General features: G+C 36.0%; 1 long non-coding RNA gene across 4 annotated transcripts; it reads right to left on the bottom strand.

The window, feature by feature from the left end:
• Window positions 1-12,544: 12,544 nt before the first annotated feature.
• On the bottom strand, window positions 12,545-18,108 carry LOC132604056 (uncharacterized). 4 transcript variants are annotated; one of them, XR_009568627.1, is made up of 5 exons: window positions 15,317-18,108; window positions 14,503-14,979; window positions 13,483-13,617; window positions 13,236-13,312; window positions 12,545-12,821 (listed from the first exon to the last, which is right to left on the bottom strand). It is a non-coding gene; the product is annotated as an uncharacterized LOC132604056 (long non-coding RNA). The 4 variants fall into 4 exon arrangements; XR_009568629.1 differs by having other exon boundaries at window positions 14,503-14,639; XR_009568628.1 differs by having other exon boundaries at window positions 14,503-15,596; window positions 15,952-18,108.
• Window positions 18,109-18,232: the final 124 nt, after the last annotated feature.

The raw sequence follows: 18,232 nt of genomic DNA, 5'->3' as shown, positions 1-18,232 counted from the left end.
GGGGGCCGTCGGTGGTGATGACGGGCTGGAAGGTAGCGGTGCAGGAGCAGCGGCTGGGCTGTCCTGTGGTGGGGGCTGCTGCTGCGGATTGGGAGCTGTAATCAAAGCTAAGCTTCTTAAATTGTGTGATCTTTTTCTATTCTACATCCCTTGCTTGTGTTGTAAGCTCCTGTACATTTCATGCTTTATTTGCACTGCCTCTTAATTGTCATAGATAATTTTACTTTTCCAGAAGCAACGGTTGCCCCTGAAAAACGTGCGAAACAAACTGATCGGCAAGAAATACAATATCCAAATCAAGAGATCATTTGCGAAAAATCAGGATACCATTCCAGGAAAGTTGTTTATTTTGTCATCAGAAACAACGAGAAAATAAGTGATCCACCATTGTCAAATAAGGGTAAGGAATCTATAGAAAGCAGTAAACGCAAGCTTCACAAGCTTGCCATGAAAGAAGGAAACCATCAAGCCACATCCAGCAAAGACAGTACTTCCTATCAAGAACACAACACGGGATTGAAGTCCCTGAAAAAGGACTAAAAGGTATGGAAATCTCTTCCTCTCTACTGTAAATCATATTGAAATACGTTGTATATCATTGCTTGTCTTTAGGTTGCTTATCTTACATTTGTGTTTCCAAGTAGACATTTGACTGCCTGATAGAGTTTCGATTCAGGTTGCATTAAGTAGTTCTAGCAACAGTATCTTTTGATCATTTTGGGATAAAGAAGAGTTCAATTATTATCTATTATGTCACTGTTTATTTGTTTGGATTCATCTGGCTGTGCTGCCAATACTGCTGCTGCTCATGCTATCCGCTTAATGAATGCTCCAACTTAATGCTAACAAGCATCCATTACAATCCAAACTGCTTATCGCGCTCACTTCTTAAGCATGGCTCTTCAATTTTTGCATTATCATAGTTTTTTGACTCATACAATTTCATTTAAATGCAGCATGTTGAAACTTAGTAATTCATCATCACAAACTTAAAGGATAATAAGGAAAAATCTGCAATCATAGCTCTAAGAGTCATGAAGATCTTCATGCACCCAATTATTGATGAGACTAATAAGTTTCAAGATTGCAATAGCCTATGTACATTAAGATGGTTATTGCTCAATACAGCAAGTTCCATTACTTGCAATAGCCATGTACTACTTGCGTATTAGAGTGTCTATGTCCACTATCGTATTTCCTGTTCCAAATTGGTTTGAAATGCTTTACTTGTACCAATGGTCTATCAGAAATATCCTCTCTACCTATCCTCCCCAGGCCCCACTTGTGGGATTACACTGGGTATGTTTGGTTAGTTTATGGATTGAAAAATGAAGAAAGGGTACTGAGTTTTCTGTTGTTTCTTTTTGTCGGTTGTTTCTTCCTTTTATTTGGATGTTGGGTAGCAAAATTTTAATTGTTGAAAATACTGAAATGGTACTAAGTTTTCTTATTTAAGCTTTTCATATTCTTTGGATAGCTTTAGATTGGAAGTGGTAATGGGGTATTCTGCCTTTTTACCCTTACTTGCATTTTCTTCGTTTAGCAAATTTGTGAATAAAATTTTGAAATTCTATTTGTGGGGTTTAGTTTTGATGCACCTAAGTCAAAAAAATTGATTAGCCTATCGGTGAATTTCAATGATATCTGGCTACAGAATTTAACATGGCTACAAATTAGAATGGTTTGATTGTCTTTTGGAATTTACTGTGTTTTGTGAAATAACTTGGAATTTGGGTGTTGCAGAGGTATTAGACAATGGATATGTGACTTAGACAATGATGTGTGAGTATGGACTATGGTACTGATTTAGCCTGATGTAATTGTTTCAGTAGGAACATTTCTGTTTTGGGTGCAGTCTGTTTTTTCTATCTATAGACATGTTAACCAACTATTATTTCTCCATTTATTGCCAGTAAATACTATTGTTTTGCAATATGGTTGGCTTTTTGAATGCACTTGACGCTACTTTTGGTACTGCTTCCGAGCATCTTCACTGCTGCTTGACTTTTGCTCTATTCCTTTTGGAAATAGTCAAAAATGCTATCAGTGCGCTACCAGGTTAGCTCATCTATTCAGCTCTCTTTTTTCTTTACTGTTGAACTAGGCTAAGCTTGTGTTTGAATATTTTCCTCTTAAGAGTTATAAGTGCTCAGGCACAAAGAGAGTTTGGTCTTTTTTCTGGAAGTTTTAGGTAAGTTGTTGGTCCTGTTTGTATAGTATGTTATTTCTTTACATCGGGTAGCTCTGACATAGATTAGACAACTAAATGGTTGAAAGCATTTTCTACTTGTTAATGACAACATGCATTGTTACGTGTGCTATGGGAGAATTAGGAATCAAATTCTTGGACTGTAAACCTGAAATGCTTGTGCTTAAATGATTTCATGTATTTTATGTATTCTCTGAATATATCATCATCACATTTGCAAGATAGGATCTCAATGTTGCAATTCCTGCGTTAAAAATAAAGAGAAACATATAAAAATGATCAACATGCTTCATAGTTATCTAACAAAGGTTGCCAAATATTCCCATTGTGACGATCTTGACTTTTATGATCCCTCCAGTGAGCTCAATAGATCAAGTTGGAGTAGGATTTAGTAATTGGTACCTTAAACAGAACAAAAACAAAAAAAGTGACGGAGGTATATTTTTCAGCTAATTCCTCGCTGTGAGTCCCTATAAACCCAAACATGTTAGGTGTGGAATTGGCCAAACAAGTCAATTCTTTTGTTCACATAGTCGTGATGTAAGCGCTTACCTCATAATAGTCGTGATGTAAGCGCTTACCTCATCATAGGAAATTCATTCCTATAAATAGGTAGCTTATGGTTCATTTGTAAACACACCAAATTGAAGAAGACAACACATCCCAAAGAGAGAGAAAAATCTAAGAGAAATACTCTTAGTGAAAGGCCTAAGTAAGAGAAGGTCTTTGAGAGAATTTTCTGTGGTAAAATTCTTGAGTGTAATTGGGATTGGGGTTGTGAGGTTGAGTGTTGTAAACACTTGTAATATTTCTTCTTTAATAAGATCTGCAGCAGCAACGTGGACGTAGCTCTCACATTGAGGGTGAACCACTATAAATCTGTGTGTGCTATTTATTCTTCGCTTACATCACGGCGTAAGTAGGTTCTGTCTAAGGAGGTTGGTATTTAAGTGGTCCAGCTGTGACCCTCCAATCTTTCCTGGGAACCTGCTTACTAAGGTCGGATTTGGGATTCAAATCCTAACAACTGGTATCAGAGCAACAGGTTGTGTTGTGATTTAGAAACGATGGGAGGCGAAGATGGTACGATGCACGGCATCGGTAAATTCGATGGTACAGACTTTGCGTTATGGAGAATGCAAATTGAAGATTATTTATATGGCAGAAAGCTTCATGAACCTCTGAGTCCGAAACCAGAGGAGATGAAGCAAGCAGATTGGAATCTCCTCGACAGACAAGTTCTGGGAGTCATTCGGCTGACGCTGTCGAAGAACGTTGCTCACAACGTGGCAAAGGAGAAGACCACCGCAGATATGATGAAGGTATTGTCTGACATGTATGAGAAACCTTCGGCAAATAATAAGGTATTTCTCATGAAGAAACTATTTCATCTAAAGATGATGGAAAATGCTCATGTTGCTGCACACGTAAATGAATTCAATACCATTGTAAATCAATTGTCATCGGTAAAAATTGATTTCGATGATGAAGTGCAAGCTCTAATTTTGTTGGCATCCCTACCAAATAGCTGGGAGCCAATGAGAGCAGCGGTTAGTAATTCTGTCGGTAGTGACAAACTAAAGTTCAACGATGTTAGGGATCGTATCCTTGCTGAGGAGGTGCGCAGGACAGATTCTGGAGAGGCATCGACGAGTTCTGCTTTTAATGTTGAAAACAGAAGCAGAAATTTTGACAGAAACTACAACCGAAATAGGGGCAGATCGAAGTCAAGAAATGGCAGGGGTCAATCCAGACCAGGACGAACATTTGAGTGTTGGAACTGTGGAAAACCAGGTCACTTCAAGAAGAACTGCAGGGCGCCAAAGAAGGAGGACAACAAGGGGGCTGGAATCAACGCTGCTACGGAAGACATTGGCGATGCGTTGTTGCTATCGGTTGACAGCCCGATAGACTCTTGGGTGCTTGACTCAGGAGCGTCCTTTCATACCACCCCACATCATGATATAATGACAAACTACGTGGCTGGGAATCTCGGCAAAGTTTATTTAGCCGATGGAGAGCCGCTAGATGTTGTTGGCACGGGAGACATTAATTTGAACATGTCAAATGGATCCTCGTGGAAGATTACAAAAGTTAGACATGTTCCAAAGCTGATGCGAAACCTGATTTCAGTAGGTCAGCTTGATGATGAGGGATATGATCTCAACTTTGGTAATGGGTCTTGGAAGGTGGCGAAAGGTGCTATGGTAGTTGGCCGAGGAAAGAAGATTGGCACTCTCTACATGACGACTAGCTGTCGTGATACTGTTGTTGTGGTTGACAACACAAAGAAGACAGATTTGTGGCATTGTCGGCTGGGGCATATCAGCCAGAAGGGGATGAAGCTGTTGGTGACAAATGGCTTAATTCCGGAGCTGAAGACGGTGGACCTTCATACGTGTGAGAGCTGCATTCTCGGAAAACAAAAGCGAGTAAGCTTCTCAAATGCAGGCAGGGAGTTGAAGGTCGAGAAGCTGGAATTGGTGCACACAGACGTGTGGGGACCTACCACTGTCCCCTCTCTTGGAGGATCACACTACTACGTGACCTTCATTGATGATTCAACCAGGAAGGTATGGGTTTATTTTATGAAAAATAAATCCGATGTGTTTAGTGTATTCAAAAGATGGAAAGCCATGGTTGAGAATGAAACAAATCTCAAGTTGAAGTGTTTGAGGTCCGACAACGGCGGAGAATACACTGATGGTGATTTCAAACGGTACTGTGCCGATAATGGGATCAAGATGATGAAGACTATTCCTGGAACGCCGCAACAGAATGGACTAGCCGAAAGAATGAACCGAACGTTGAACGAGCGTGCTCGGAGTATGAGAATACACTCTGGACTGCCCAAGACATTCTGGGCAGATGCAGTCAATACCGCGGCCTTCTTAATTAACCGAGGACCGTCAGTTCCCTTGGATTTCAGAATTCCAGAAGAAGTCTGGAGTGGCAAGAAGGTAAATCTTTCATTTCTGAAAGTGTTCGGTTGCTTATCATATGTTCATAATGATGATACGGCTAGAAGCAAGCTTGATCCAAAATCAAAGAAGTGTTACTTTATTGGCTATGGTGACACCGAGCTTGGGTACCGATTTTGGGATGAACAAAATCGGAAGATCATCCGAAGCAGGAATGTTGTCTTTAACGAAGAGGTACTGTACAAAGACAAGCTACAAAAGAATTCAGAATGTCAGGACAAGGAATCGGAAATAGTCTATTTGAGGGACTTTCCGGCACCTGAGCCGCAGCCAGGTACAACCGAGGCAGAGAAACAAACAATCCGAGAAGGTGCTGATGAAAGTGCTGATTCTGAAACAAATGAGCAGACGCCAATCACAGAGCTGTGTAGATCATCCAGGATCAGGAAGCCGCTTCACAGGTACTCTTCATCCCTCAACTACATTCTACTCACTGATAGAGGGGAGCCGGAATGTTATGAAGAAGCAATGCAAGTCGATGAATCGACTAAGTGGGAGCTGGCAATGAAGGATGAAATGGATTCACTATCGGCAAATCATACATGGGAATTATCCGAGTTGCCAAAGGATAAAAAGGCATTGCAAAACAAATGGGTTTATCGGATAAAGGAAGAACCCAATGGAAGCAAGCGTTATAAAGCAAGGCTGGTTGCAAAGGGATTTCAACAGAAAGAAGGCATCGACTATACGGAGATCTTCTCTCCCGTAGTCAAGATGGTGACTATCAGAACTGTTCTTGGACTGGTAGCAAAGGAAAATCTACATCTGCAACAGATGGACGTGAAAACTACATTTCTTCACGGTGATCTAGACGAGGAAATCTACATGCGACAGCCGGAGGGATTCAAAATCAAAGGAAAGGAGAATCTGGTGTGCAAACTTCAAAAGAGTCTGTACGGACTAAAACAGGCTCCAAGACAGTGGTATTTAAAGTTTGACAGCTTTATGAAGAAAGCTGATTTTTTAAGGTGCGAGGCAGATCACTGCTGTTACTTCAAAAAATTTGAAGACTCGTACATGATACTGCTACTCTATGTCGACGACATGCTAATCGTAGGAGCAAACCTACAGGAGATTGATCGGTTGAAAAAAGGGTTATCAGAAGAGTTTGCAATGAAGGATTTGGGAGCTGCAAAGCAAATCCTTGGGATGAGAATCGACCGAAGCAAGGAGGGCATCAAACTCTCACAAGAAGAATATGTGAGGAAAGTTATCAAAAGGTTTAACATGCATGATGCCAAGCCAGTCAGCACTCCCTTGGCTGGACACTTTCGGTTGTCAAAGGATCAGTCGCCGACAACCGAGGATGAGAAGAAGCAGATGGACAAGATACCTTATGCATCTGCAATCGATAGTCTTATGTATGCAATGATATGTACAAGGCCAGACATTGCACATGCAGTGGGAGTTGTCAGCCGATTTATGAGCAATCCGGGAAAGCAACACTGGGAGGCTGTGAAGTGGATATTCAGATATCTGAAAGGCAGCTCGAGTTCAGCTCTGTATTTCCGAAAATCAAAAACAGGATTGCAAGGGTATGTTGATGCTGACAACGGTGGTGATATTGATAGCAGAAAGAGCACATCCGGGTATGTTTACACATTCGGAGGTACTGCAATCTCTTGGGTTTCCAAGTTGCAAAAGATAGTAGCTCTCTCTAGTTGTGAGGCTGAGTACGTTGCTGTGACGGAGGCCACAAAGGAAATGATGTGGCTACAATCTTTTCTGCGGGAATTGGATCAGGACCACGAGGAAAGTGTGCTATATTGTGATAGCCAAAGCGCCATTCATTTGGCAAAGAACCCGGTTTACCATGCTCGAACGAAGCACATACAACTCCGGTACCATTTCATTAGATCAGCTTTGGAAGATGGAGCGCTGGTGCTTGAGAAGATCGCAGGGAGTCAGAATCCAGCAGACATGCTGACAAAGGCAGTGACGATAGACAAACTGAAGCTATGCTCAACTTCAGTTGGCCTGCACGAAGTATGAAAGTAGGAAAGAGCTGCTGCATCGATCAAAGTGTGAAGACAAATTAAAATTAGTCTTCAAGTGGGAGATTTGTTAGGTGTGGAATTGGCCAAACAAGTCAATTCTTTTGTTCACATAGTCGTGATGTAAGCGCTTACCTCATCATAGGAAATTCATTCCTATAAATAGGTAGCTTATGGTTCATTTGTAAACACACCAAATTGAAGAAGACAACACATCCCAAAGAGAGAGAAAAATCTAAGAGAAATACTCTTAGTGAAAGGCCTAAGTAAGAGAAGGTCTTTGAGAGAATTTTCTGTGGTAAAATTCTTGAGTGTAATTGGGATTGGGGTTGTGAGGTTGAGTGTTGTAAACACTTGTAATATTTCTTCTTTAATAAGATCTGCAGCAGCAACGTGGACGTAGCTCTCACATTGAGGGTGAACCACTATAAATCTGTGTGTGCTATTTATTCTTCGCTTACATCACGGCGTAAGTAGGTTCTGTCTAAGGAGGTTGGTATTTAAGTGGTCCAGCTGTGACCCTCCAATCTTTCCTGGGAACCTGCTTACTAAGGTCGGATTTGAGATTCAAATCCTAACAAAACACACAGAGAATTTCCATATATATATATATATATATATTGCAAAGATTCCAAATTTTCCTTCTGTGTCAACTCTCTTTCCTTCAATTCTCAAATAACCCTTGTTTTCTGGTACTGTCACTCTTCTTTTTCTGTTTTTTTCCCCTGCATATATTGATTCTTGATTTATAGTAAGTCTTTTACTGGTCTTTAAGTCTTTTACTGGTCTTTCTCAATCTAATTTTGTCCCTGGGTATCTTTTTTTTTTTTTTTTGCTCAAAAGTTAGTCTCTTCATAGCTGAAAACTGCTTATGGTTTGCGTAAAATGAGAATGTTGTGGGTGGTTTTTTTTTTTTGTGAACAAATTTTTCTTACTATACCAATGCTATGAGTGAGTATCATCAAGCTGCAATTACTGTGGCATCAATGTTTTTGGTTTTATATTGTTTTTTGTTTTGGAAAACCTACTAACAATCGTCTATTAATAACTCCACAGGTACTTTTTGCTGAACACTACTCAGAACCAGCCTACAAAGAAAGCAGCACACAGAACGCAAGGTCATACCCATGATGTAGATAGTATAGCATGTAATTAGTTTCCATGTAAATAATGCAGCAATCAATGTATGTAAACAACCTAACACTTGCCAACCATAATAGCTATAAATCATCCTATTTCAGCTTCTGTTCATCAGTGTAGTGTTATTTGTCAAGTGAACTTGTGTTCGCAATCATCTGTGATCCTTTATGTTGATCAAGAGGAAAGCATTTCTTATTTGGATTTTTTCCATTTCTAGAATTTAAATTCGAGACCTCTTATTCAACCCACCGCTATTATTTTTGGTCCTTTATGTTAATCAACAAGAAATCTCATTTTTGAAGAGAACCCTTTATTTATCGACTACTCTATTATTGTAATCTAAATTACTACAATTACATCAGCTTTACAAAAAACCCCAGCACGGGCCAATTCTATCTAGTCAATTTGATATGGGAATAGTACTTTCTTTTTGTTTCTCTTTCAAGCAACCGAGTAGATCTTGAAAAAGAAAACAACGAATATAAAGAAAAATAAAGACTAAAAAGCAATTTTAGAAGGAAGTGTCATACATTTTGTACCAGCAGAAACTCAAAAGCGCGAAAGTGATGAAAAACTTAAAAAATCAAAATCAACTTCAATCAAAACAATTCAAAAAGAAAAATTAGCACGAAAATTAGCAAAGCAAAAAATTGAATTTAAATCTGAGTTAGCACTAATGAAATTCTGCAACAAACATTATAAAAGTTGATTAAGCAAAAATGTGAAAAATCGTGCCCTTCATCTTTAACAGCGAGACCAAGGAAATGTGTTTATCAGCTTTTTTTTACCAAACACATCAATAACTTATTTTCAGATTCAATATTTTTATCCAATTACATAATTGTTTATTCGTAAATTCAACTATAACACTTAAAAATGCTTTTAAGTGTTTTTAAGTTATTTAAATTCAGCTTATACAAACCCGTTCTATATAGAATAAAGCAGAAAATTGAGACACATTTTAGGTTTTTATTACTGCTTCTGAATATGTATATATATATATATACACACTTCAAAGAAGTTGATTAGACATCCATCTCTGAAACATGGTTAAGCTCTCTTTAGGCTTGTACTCAGGAGCTACATGTCCTACTCCCTGTCCAAAAATATAAGTAAACAAATAAAAGCACAAAATAATTAGCAAGCTAGAATAAAAGCTTATACTCCAAATATTCTTACTAATTTAGGTGTCGTTCCAATTTATATTATACACTTTTCTTTTTAGTCCGTACAAAAAAGAATGTCAAGCTTCTAAATTTGGAAACTACTACTAGCAATAAAGGTTTTTCCCACCGACAATCAGTGGGAAATTTGTGTTATAAAACATGATTTTCCACCTCATTCTCACATAACCAGTTCACTGTAAAAACGCAAGGTGGAAAAAAAGTTCTAATTGAAATGCTGAGAAACTTTCTAATTTTTCTATGTGAAAACATTACTATTTTTTCTTGATTTAATCAAAATATATGTGGAAATAGACATTGAACATTTTCAGTGGAAAAATAGTGATTTTTTAGTAGCAAGTTAACGTTAAACTTCTCATTTTATTCTTAATGAAAACTTTTATAACCAACCAAATGTTATGACACATTTAAAGCCAAAAAATTCAAAATTTTTATAGCCATAGAAATGCTATCACATGTTTTAGGTCTCAAGTTTCAAAAGCCTTCATTTTTTTTCTTAAACTCAAACTATGCCATGCTATAACATGTTTTAGGCCTCAAGTTTCAAAAGTCTTCCTTTTTTTTCTTAAACTCAAACTATGTCACACAAATTGGAATGGAGGGGATATATGTTAACATTATGAAGGAAAACAAATTAGTAATTAGATTTTGAAAACTCTTGCCTTGACAGTTGCAAATGTCATACGATTGGAGTAGGATCTTGTATATTTGCAAATAAACAAGAAAGATTAGACCAAATTAATTTCACATTTCTCAACTTTGTGTGTGTCTCTCTGATGAAAAATTAAGAAACAAGAACTAAAATGGTTTAAGCTACCCAGCAACTTGACCTTCAAAACTCCATGGCCGCCAATCATCTATGATTGAATAATTTAGATATTTTATCCAAAATTGAGTTGATTGAAATGGAATATTCATATCATGATCCCCACAGTTTAACCAACAAAATATACTTCTGTTTATCCACTTCTGTTTTCAGATTGTTCATTGCAGTACTTATGTTCTTCTGCTTATTCCATAGCATGACTTTCAAAGTGTTCATAGTTCTTTTCTCGTGGCTCTTCTTTTTGCTCTTTTTCTTCTTTAATCATCATCCCGAAAACACCACAAAGTAGATATAATTACAACTAGAACAATCAACTGCAGATTTAATTAGCACAATCACGAATTCGTGACTATGAAATGACGCAAAGAGATATCATTATACATAAGTAAACAACAATAACTCATATTTTAAGTTCGGAGTTCTATAATCTATAGAGATTCAGTGTAATGACCTTAAGAGCTTGTTTGGAAAGCCACCAACCCTAGTAACTACGTAGTATTGTAATTACAACGACCTGTTTGTTTGTTATAATGTAATTATAGTGTAATTACAAGCGTGTTGTTTGGTTGCACATGTGTAATTACACAGTTAGTTTAATTTAAAAATAAAATTTAATTATAAAAAATTAAAATTAATATTTAAAAAATATGTGCATATATAAATGATATTAAATTAGTTATTTAATAATACATTGTTTCTTGAAAACATGTTAATTAATAATAACTAATATTGTAAAAAAATATTGATATATAATTTCAAATTAATAATATTTTAATTTTAATTGATTATAAAACTTAAAAGCATACCTTTTTTGTGAGAACATCATGGGATTGGATATTTGACAAAACATAATATATTTATAAATAAAATGCCATAACATTATTCAAATGTTTGACAATAATTCTATCAATTGTAAGCGAAAAATAAACAGCATGCAATGTGAAATAGCAAGTCAATAGTACTAAAGCAAATATTTTTAAAATCGAAAGTATAACCTAAATTCAAAATCCAAAAGAAAAAAAATTTAACATAATACTCTTATATCAAATTCAAACGTTACATAAGTAAGTTTCAACGTAACATAAGTAAATACTCCTATAATTCAAAAGAAAGGGAAAAGTCTATAACCTCATTCACAACGAAATTCTACTTTAATAACGTCACTCATTATATGCCAAGTTTTTAATGAATCATTCTTTCTAATATTAAGAGATATAGTTTCAAAAAATTAGAATATTAACACGGTTATGCTAAATGAATAAAATAAAAAACTAAAAAAAAAATACGAGCAATTACATGGAACCACAAGAAGTAAAGGTTGGGAATGAGAAGAAAGGAAATGAAATATAAATACTATAAATAGAAAAATATATTTTAAAAAATAAAAATAATTAAAAAGTAAAAATAAAAAATAAATTAAATAATAGAAATAAAAAATAAATTAGAATGTAAAAGAAATTAAAATAAAAAAAAAGAAATTAAATAATAGAAATAAAAAATAAATTAAAAAAGAAAATAAATTAAAATAAAATAAAATTAAAAAGAAATAAACTAAAAAGTAACCTTGTAATTACAGGCTGTAATTACACCCAATTCTCAGCCCCCTCTTGAGAATTGGAGAGTATAATTACACCCTATTCCCACCTAACTGTGTAATTATCTGGTCAAATAAACAAGTCAAACTGTGTAATTACACCTAATTACACTCAATTCCAATTACCTTGGTGGCTTTCCAAACAGGCCCTAAAGGAGGATGAAGAAAAGCATAGAAATGAAATATTGCTCTTCACGAAGGGGAAAGCATTCTAATCTTTCACATATAGGAAATCAATTTAACCGTTGAAAAAACTCTACTCTCAAAGATGCGTAAATATAAAAGCAAACAAAATATTCAAAGACAAAATAATACAAAAATTTACATTGTTTGATTAGTTCACTCAAGAATTCATGACTACAAAAGCTAACATTGACTTTGAAGTTATTGATCTTACTTTGTTTCATGTAGAATACAATTATTCCTACTCAAGGTTTCACAAAGTTACCATACAACAACACAACTGGCCAAAAAGTCAACTCCAAAGTTCAAACCTTACCACATGTTTATTGGTTACTGCAACACAAAGCAGTAACAAATATGTTCTAGAACCAAATAACAGGACCTTGTCAAAAGCTGATAGTCTTTTCTCTAGCTTCTTATAAATCACATGTGGTTGAACTCTTTAGTAGAGGGCAGCTGTATGTATAATTGAAATAATAGGTAGTAATATCTGAAATAATTCTCAAACTACAAAATTACGCATCATATCAAATGCTTCCTCATACCAAGACCACTTACTGGCCCAAACAATTACCATCTACGCTACAAACAAAACATCAATATGTTATAGCACCTACTTCACAACTTATTCGACACTATTTCGGTTTCGGTTATTCCACTTACAACAGCGGAAGAATTCACTTAACTGTAAACAAATCCAACCAGTTATCCTGCAAGAAAAAAGAACCTCAGCCTCTTTAAACAAAACCCATGAGAAAATAATACTATATGTTCAAGCACTCGGTGAGTCAAAAGCTAAAAAGAGAAGGACTGAGCACGTCTTTGGTACCCAACCAGAACTTCAAGACAAAGTCCTAACTTCCTAGAGTGAACTGCTTTTTACACACGTAAATTCATTTTTTTTTTCAACTCCTTGTTCTCAAAATTTTCAGTCAGAACATCCTTTGTGCCCTTTTAAGAGCAGTACCTTTGTGACTGTCTTAATGTTCATACTGCCTAGGTAAGACCTTTCAGGCTGCAGAGCAATAATCATTTCATTTATGTTGTGAAAGATAACCTAAGGCTAAGAATGTCCAGAATAGAGAGTGCTACATACTTGAATGTATGTTGGGGACTTGTCTCACCTGATGTACAGCCTGGTTATAATCCCTTCCCTTGCAGAATGGAATTATTGTTCCGGAGCAATTAGCTCATCCTGCTCCTACAAGGAAAAAGAAAATTAGGATTTCAGAAGCATATATTATGATACATATGCCTTTTAACATTCAGAGCTAATGGTATTTGGTTTAGTAGTCACTCCAACAAAGGAATAAGAACCATGAACTACACCTCAAAATGTCACCTCCAACTCAAAAAGTACTCAAATAGTACCTTGTCTTGTATATCTTTCTGTGAAAGGTGACACATCCCAACTCCAACCTTACTAAATTCTCCCATCAACACAAGACTAACCAGTCTATACTCGCCAAAAAGGCAATTACCAATACCTTGCAGCCTTTTGCTTATCTGGAACAGAAAGGAAAACAAACTGACTATTTTTGCAGTATTTCATAATGGTAGAATGTTGACAAATGATGTCCTTGTGTATGTAAGAAGTTGATAAAATATTGTGGTTGTGGAGTCAGATATCTCACCTAGTTCATTTAAATAACATGAGAAACTCTATAATTGATTCAATATCATTTGAAACTTAAAAAATGAAAATTCTTGATGAATCATCTCAAATTCTTTAAACTGATTTGCTATTGTAAAGGAATTAGTTCAACTTAGTGCACATTGATATCTTTCTTTCTTTCAATTTTTTAGAATCATGCCAAAGAATGCACGTCTTAGTTCAAAAGCGCAACACCATAGCAGTCCTAATTTAACCTTTCGTCCAGTAATCATGTCAGATTTGAACAAAGTAGCTTTAAAAAAACTTCACAATCTTGTTGCAGAACTCATGTTTCTCTTCATCACGATCAACAATTACTCATTACACCCATCTTTTTCTTAAACAGTGGTTAAAGTTTTCCTCAATCTTGATTATTTCAAACTGGTAAAAAGATCTAAAGCCGACAACTTCTAACGCAGGAAATGATACACGCTATGAACCTATATAACTAAGTTTTAACATATTTTAAGTGCTAAGACTAACATGATCCGTTTCTCTTGCAGTTATAAAATTTCTGTAAATGAGTCAAATATCATTTTGAACTCTAGTCACCAGATACGTAAATAGCTCTAAAAACTGACATTTCAAGTCTGAAGTTTCATGAAGTTAGAATTTGAAGAATAAGCATTTCCCTACCAAACAATAGCTATGTGTACAACATACAAATTGAAAATTTTATATTGTGTACTATGAAATGAGGGAAAAGAATAGCGAAAGAGTATTTAACAAGGAGACACCTTGAGAAAAATTGAACCAGTTGCTGAGATTTGTATGTCTACATAGAACTGACAATGAACTATCCTTGCACTAATTAGCTTGACCATCTGGAATGAAAATCTCGGGTGGTCATACCTTATCTAGGTGAACTTTATTCCTGCAATGCTAGCATTCATGGTAAATTGAGATAATGGAAAAAGTCCAATCCAAACTATTTATGCCACAAGTAAAGCATATAAGCAAAGAATGACATTGAAGGCAAGTGATGACATAATAATTGACTTGGAGTGACTCTTATCCTTATAATTTCAGTTTTCGGCAACACCAAATACCCTGAACTGCCGAATAAATTTCAAGTTAACGGGTGTTTGATATATATGGAGACTAAAACAGTTAATGCAGAGAGAAATTGTAAGTAAACATCACTTAAATACTGAGATACAGACTGGTCGTGCGCTTCTTCTCTGTCACATAACTGGAAACTCCATGAATTGAAACTGAAAACGGAAAGGTTAAAGGATATTAGAAGACTCTCCTCCATCCCGTATTACAATAAATTTCTAGTGGATTAAGTCCAATCAATTTGATTTGTCTACAGCTATAACTGCAGTTATTATAAATGTGTTGCATGTAACACATTGTAATCTGAGTTGTCATGCATAAATGGCTTTCAAGTATTTTACATCCGCAACTCGCACAGCTGGAGTCCAAAATATATTGGGAAAACTTACACATATTGATTAAGAAAAGAAAGTATAATTAATTGAAAGAAATTATTCATGTGTTGGGAATAAATTCCAACTTTTCAATGTAAGTAAGAGACAGAGTACTCACCCGGTAACGAAGTAAATAAAGGACTATGGCCGTGGAGTGTGCTCCTACGGATTTGCTTCTTCTTTGTGTTTTTTGAAATTCTAATTCGTCTTCTTTGGAGTCATAGGGAAATTGGCTGATTGTTTAACACAATTAATCAAGAAACGGCACATCTTTTCCACCACAAAAATATTATTTAAAAGAACACATATAGAATTGTTGGGGAAAACCTATACTCAAATTTATCGCAGAGCAGATGATGACAATGGGACTGGAGTGTACAGCTACAGATTTGCTTCTTCTGCATGGGTGTAGGTGCAAAAGAGGAAAAAAAATGGTCAGAGGTGGAAAGTGAGAAGTTCAGACTTCAGTCCGAATAGTTGCCAAAATTCGGAGCATACCAAAAGTTCACTATTTATATATATTAGAGTCATAGATGTAGTCGGAAAACAGCAAGAGCAAATATTACGAGTAGGAAATGGAGATCTGTATAACAGGCTATTTACTTTCGAACTACATAAGAGGGAAAAAAATGCCTAATAAACTCTAAAGTACAGACCTATCACGGGGGAGATTACAAGTCTGAACGAAGTTAGTTCATAGACGGCGATGAACTTTATTAATTGAAATAGCAATTGTAAATCTGCACAATGTACCTAAAGTTGAAATCGCATGACAGTGGAATTACAAACATGAATACAATCATAATTTAATTGGCAAGAGATGAGGAACCTCATTTCGACCCTTACTCCTAAATGGTCTGAATTCAATTTTGTAAAGAGAATCTGTGGACGGATAAAACCGGTTACCCTGTAAGTTAAAAAGAACACAGGCAGAAGTGCTACATAGTGGGTGAGAATGGAGAAGAAGCATAACTGGGATCTATAGAAGGGTTTTTTTTTTTTTTTTTTCTGGCCGCAGTTGTTGGGGGTGCAAAGGGCGAAGCGGCATGTGTGTTTGCCGTAATTTAGTTTTTAAGCGTGTTTATTTGTTTTTTTCCCTCAAAAATCTATAAAAGATAAATACTAGCCTTGCGTTTCTGTGATGCCACATCAGCATGCCTTTGTCCACACACATATATATATATATATATATATATATATATATATATATATATATGGATAGATTAGCTAACCACATGATCCTCATGCATCTGACTATTGTAATTTAGAAACAATGCATAAGTTGTCACACATTTAACATGAAAACAAATCAGGTCAGCAGATATCTTTTTAGTAGTCAGTTTTCTTGTACAATAAATCCAGCAACTAAAGCAACAAGCTTGTTCCGAAAGAGGTGATACAGAACCTATTAAGTTGCTAAAAAGCTTTTAAAACTATAAACTCATAGATAATACGTCTATTTATAGTCATTAAGCTCAATATTCTGGTGAAGTAAAAATAATGAAAAGAACGCACAGGGAATTGAAATCTGCAAGCAATTAAGTAGAAGCATAAATTCTAGTCTGAAGGCAACTTTCTCAATATCCCAAGACTGCCACAATATTAATCTGTTTCTTGGGAGGAAAAGAAAACCTTAGATGTTAAATACTTCAGTAACTACCTTATTAAGATTTTTCCACAATACAAACAATCAAGACTCTCTGAAATGTTAAGGTACATCTTAATTTTGCATGGGTAGTACATCTCAATCAAAGAGCCTCATCATAAAAACATTGCACGACCCACAAATTTTTAAGTGGCTAGGTCTTAAACAAACAAATTATGTGCCTCGGATAAGCAACCTACACCAGTAGAATTACTAACGGTGGATATACACACAGCACAGGGAGAAACTTCAGCCATAGCTACGAAAAGGAGAAAGAATGAATAAATGTCAAAAGCAGAAGAAACAAAAACATAGAAGGCATGAATCTCAAGTGAGACCATAAGGTTAAATGAATTTCAGCCACTGGAAAAACAAAGTTCCCCACTTATCTTTATGAATTAGCAAACCACATGATTCTCATACATCTGACTTGTACTTTAGAAACACCGTATAAGTTGCCACACATTAAGATGGGAACATATCAGGTCGGCAGAAATCTTTTCCGTAGTCAGTTTTCTTGTAAAATAAATCCATAAACTAAAGCAGCAAACTGGCTCCGAAACAGGGGATTTAGAACCTATTTATAGTTGCTTTGAAGCTTTTAAACTATCAAACTCATAGAGAATATGTCTATTTTATAGTCATTAAGCTCTGAATTCTGGTGAAGTAAAAAAATTGAATAGAACGAACAAGGAATTGAAATCTGTAAGCAGTCAAGTAGAAGCACAAATTCATCTAAAGGCAACTCTCTCAATAGCCCAAGACTGCACCCAATAACCAACCTCTTCACCATCCCTCTGCCCCCGCACCTCCCTACCGTATTTATTTCCACATATTACATTTCCTTCGAGAATTAAATTGTTATTCCCTCTGTCCCAATTTATGTGATACACTTTACTTTTTAGTCTATCCCAAAAAGAATGATACATTTTTCTTATTTGACAACAATTTAACTTTAAACTTTACCTTTTACGTTTAACGAGATGATATATAATCACACAAATATCTTTGGCTAATTTTAGACCACAAGATTCAAAAGTCTTTCTTTATTTCTTAAACTCTGTGACTAGTTAAACTATATCACATAAATTGAGACGGAGGGAGTATATGGATTCCTTGGTTCACAAAGCTGCAAGGAAAAGAGTGGCATCTAACAGATCCTTCTATAGCTCTCATAAGTCATAGATCTTTCAAACAACAATTAATGCAACTTGGAAATATAATTTCTCGTGGTTATTTAGCATGCCTGTGTATTATCTGAAGTCTCCTTTCTCTCTCCTCCCCCCCCCCCCAACTCCCACCCCACCCACCCCCCAAACCAGCCACCCTAAACAGCCACCGGCGACCGGTGACGACGACCACCGGCCGGCCAGATCCCAGATCCAAGAT

The sequence above is a fragment of the Lycium barbarum genome, chromosome 7, assembly GCF_019175385.1.
Source record: "Lycium barbarum isolate Lr01 chromosome 7, ASM1917538v2, whole genome shotgun sequence".
NCBI lineage: Eukaryota > Viridiplantae > Streptophyta > Magnoliopsida > Solanales > Solanaceae > Lycium > Lycium barbarum.
The sequence above is the reverse complement of the archived record's forward strand: the minus strand, read 5'-3'. Positions and strand labels throughout refer to the sequence as shown.